This window comes from Barbus barbus (assembly GCF_936440315.1).
Source record: "Barbus barbus genome assembly, chromosome: 49".
NCBI classification, from domain to species: Eukaryota; Metazoa; Chordata; class Actinopteri; order Cypriniformes; family Cyprinidae; genus Barbus; species Barbus barbus.
This window is the reverse complement of record NC_136727.1, coordinates 17,127,570-17,131,785: the sequence shown is the minus strand read 5'-3', so window position 1 is coordinate 17,131,785 and position 4,216 is coordinate 17,127,570. Positions and strand designations below refer to the sequence as shown.

General features: G+C 35.0%; 1 protein-coding gene across 2 annotated transcripts in view; it reads left to right on the top strand.

The window, feature by feature from the left end:
* Positions 1-2,500: 2,500 nt before the first annotated feature.
* The window catches only part of LOC306867781 (poly(rC)-binding protein 4-like), a 95,253-nt gene continuing 93,537 nt past the window's right edge, over positions 2,501-4,216 (top strand). Inside the window, exon 1 of one of the 2 annotated variants that reach the window (XM_079413652.1) lies at positions 2,501-2,609. The gene's annotated coding sequence lies outside the window, so the exon portion shown is untranslated. The remainder of the gene's footprint in view (positions 2,610-4,216) is intronic. The other variant, XM_079413651.1, reaches the window with a different exon arrangement.

Below are 4,216 nucleotides of genomic sequence, written 5' to 3'. Positions count from 1 at the left end.
TTGTTTCTGATTTACTAAAAAGAACTGGCTTATAAGAGGCATTCATTCAAAAATCAGACTTCTTGGATTGTGTTTTTGATTCACCAAAAATTGCTGGTTCTTAAGAGTTTTGTGTGTATGTGTGTGTTTTCAGGAATTGGACATGACATCACGTTGTGTGTTTTGATTCACTAAAAAGAACTGGTTCCTAAACTAAATGGATTGCACTATGTTTTTGATTTAGGCTATTAAAAATAACAGTTTTTTTCTTCAGGAATTGGACTACATGGATCGTGCAGTATGTTTTTGATTCACTAAAACTAACCTGCTCATAAGAGTCTAGTGCTGTCAAATGATTAATCGCGATTAATCGCATACAAAATAAAAGATTTGGTTTGCATAATATATGTTTGTGTTCTGTGTATATTTATTATGTATATATAAATACACACACATACAGAATATATTTTGAAAATATGTACGTTTATATTTATATTTATATAATTTATATAAATAAATATATTTAATATATAAACAAAATATTTTTTCTGAAATATATACATGCATGTGTATGACATGAGAGTGAATAAATGATGACAGAATTTTAGTCATGTATTTATGTATTCATTGCGAGTGTCTAACTTACGCCTCTTATGTCTAACAATTCACGGAACAGCTCTGCAACAATGGAAATAGGCGATATACGATGCCCGGTCACCTGTGCCCATTTTTCACTGTCGCATGACCACATTTACCATTGCCTTCATTCCACATGAGCTCAAATCCTAGTGTATCAGTTTCAGCCCGGTTAAATATACTCAGATAATTACACTGTTGTAATTAATTCAAAGAACCATGGACAGACAGGCCAAAGCACAGATTAGCTTTTTGAGTTATAAATAAATTATGTGGGACAATTTCTGTACCACAAAAGCATATTGTATAGCTACATTTAGGCCTACGCAAATATTAACTGTTTGCAAGAAATTTCTTTGTAATTTAGTACGGCAGCAGAGCACTGGGATGGTTTGTAATCAACAGCAGGTCAAGTCTAGTGTTCAAATCATCTCTCACTGGCTGAAATGAAAGATTTCTCTGACCCCGTGTGGCCCTGCGCTGCTCGTTACAAGACCGCAGAATATTGAGAAAGGCAGCTTCAGGCTCCCGCTGACTTTATATCATTTTTTACAGCAGGAAAATTAATTAAAACATCCAGAGAAGGAGAACGACTGCCAATAACACCTTCAGATAGCGAGAGACTGTCTGTCTACATGCACCTGTGAGGAGAAAGTGGAGTTGTGTGACATGACTAAAGCAAGTTAAATATTACAGGTACATCTAATTGATTGCATGTATATTAATGTTTTTTATTTTTTTATTTGGACAAGTAATTTATATTTGAAAATCAGTTTGCATGGATAGAATAAAATAATAAATTCTACAGTAGTTTTTAATTTGAATTTCAAGTTTAAGTAAATTACTCGGAAATGATTTTGCATTTCGTCCTGTGCAGTTCATGATCATAATAATGCATTTCAGTGTTAATATGTGGACATGTTGCCACTAGGAAGCAGCATTTCTCAGGACATGTCAGTTTTCCCTGTTTACAATGTATTTATTCATTCATCTATTTATTGTTGATCAATACAATGCATAATGCAGAAAGTCTGGATTTTAAGCACCTGAAGACTGTTTGATGAGTCCGTCCGCAGTAGCCAAATGGATTGCATAATGTCTATAAAATCAGAGCTATTCTGCATGCAAATGAGCTGTAAAGTTGATCAACTTGATCAAAAATGAGATGAGACTCTTATCTCATGATCATAGTTTCAGCATAAAATTAAAGTTAACCATCATCCTTAATTTAAAAAAGGGATACATGTAAATCAATTGCACTTTATAGGCTGTACAACATTAATTACACTATAAAAGAGTGCTTAATATACATTCAAATAGGCATGTGTTCTGGAACTTCCATATATATTATTTATTCCATATACACTAATTAATGAGTCAGTTATTAAGTTACTGAATTGTTAATAACTGTTTCACAAACTGCTAAATACATGTCTAAATGCAAATGGCCATAACAAAAATAAAAACATTTGTCTGTTGCTGTTCTTTCTGGGTTTATGACGCAGGAGCTTCGATGAATCGAATCGAATATTCGTAGGGAATCGAATCTCTCTCTTTTTATTATTGTTATTATTATTATTCATCCAAGCGCTGTGGACTCGAATCTTTTTCCTGTCATTCGCCGTCAAATGACTTCAGAATAACTAGACCACTTGCGCGAAGAACAATCAAATATTATGGCGTGATGTTTAAGAAATAATCGAGAAACGTGGCTCAAAAGAAGAAACCAACGCAGGGCGATTTGTCCTCTTGTGCATTGTTGTTGTTTGTAACCCTCGTTTGTCTTTTGTAATTGGATTGGATGGTTCTATCTCCTTTAGCCCCCCCCCCCCCTCCTCTCTCTCTCTCTCTCTCTCTCTCTCTCCCTGACATCGGGGTTTTCTTCTCTTACAGTAAGCGCCTGGCACTGACAATGTGGACATCAGCGGGGAATATATAGTGTATCATCTACATTCGCATCGTGTTATCAGCGCATTCAGCTTCATTATTACCAGGTAAGACAGCAGTATTATGCCGGATCTCTTTTCCCTGTATTCATTTCGTATCTGTACATGTTTAGGTAAAAGCATCCGCTGTTAATCAGATCCAGTCAGAAGTGAGAGGTGGTTCAGAAGCGCGCTGTTATCCCGTAGGAAAGCGCTGCTGTTGTTGTTATGGGAATAAACGCATTACGCGTTGCGTACCGGTCCGTTTCAGCTCTACTGATACAAGTTGAACAACTAATATAAATAGGAACGGCGGAGTTTACAGATTTGTGAACGTTTTATGCAGCAATTTACCACGCAGCTGTTTGAACGGCGTTAAATTGGCATAACGCGCAATATTTACCGTCCGTATTTTGTGTAGAAGACGAGACCAAGTTGATTTGTAAATTTAGATTGCTAGTTAATCCGATTAATCTGCCAGTGCAAAGTAAGAGCTGAACCAAGCCAAGCCTGGCTAGTGATTTAGGATTCAAATCTCTTTAGATTCAAACTGAAGATTCTTCATTGGTTCTATGCAACACTTTATGAAGTGACGTTTTGGTTGTATATGGTTGTTTGTACAAGTTGTTGGTTTCTGGTTTCGTTAAGGGTTTAATAGAAAACCTAAAAAGTTATTTCTTGTTAAAGCGTCCTCATCAACCTTTTTTGGTTCAGTTGAAGCCTCTGTGGGGTTTGGATGACACGTGTTTGTGGTCTGGACTGATTGGTGGCCAGATGCCAGAGGTCTGGGTGATCACTCCTTCTGGACAGCTGATTTGATTTCGGATGCTCTAATTGATTAGGTTGACCGGGAGCCGAACCCCCACAATTAGTGCAAATACTAATTTGCTTGGGTCAGTGACTGAATGACTGAGCACCTTAGTAATTGAACCGATCCAGGAGAGTTTATTGGCTGTTTGTTGTCGAGAACATGCAGCAGTTCTCCAACTTAGACTTGGAAATCATTTTCAAAGAGAATCAAACTTTTTTTTTTTTCTTTACTCCATCACTCTAATCAAACAGATTTTATGTACAGAGCCATGTTTTTATCCTTCTGTCATTTTCTGTCAAATATATTCCAAAATAACTACCACTTGTGCAATTCTATCTATCTATCTATCTATCTATCTATCTATCTATCTATCTATCTATCTATCTATCTATCTATCTATCTATCTATCTATCAGTAACTCTTGCTATATAGTTAAGTCAGTAACAAACATTACCAGTCTTCTGAAATAATAATTTATTAATACTTTTATATATGCATTTTCAATACATGTAATATAATATAATTCTAATTTAATATAGTATAAAATTATATAACACTGAGAAAAAAAAGGTGTACAGTCACTTTCACTTATTACATTTCACAAATAATTGCAAAGAGATACATTGAATTACACATGAAATTGTTTATTAGAGTGTTTATATCATATTTCAATTTAAAGGAAGGATCTACTGATATGTGTTATGCCTAACTGTTACTGCATTACATATTTCTAAATATTATTAAGACATTTGTGGAATAATACAGTTGATCAGTGATTTAAATTGCTCTCCATCACCTAGAATTGAAGTAAAAGCTTGACTGCACAAGCTGAACTTGTAATGTAGAATAAAAACCTCATTGTGCT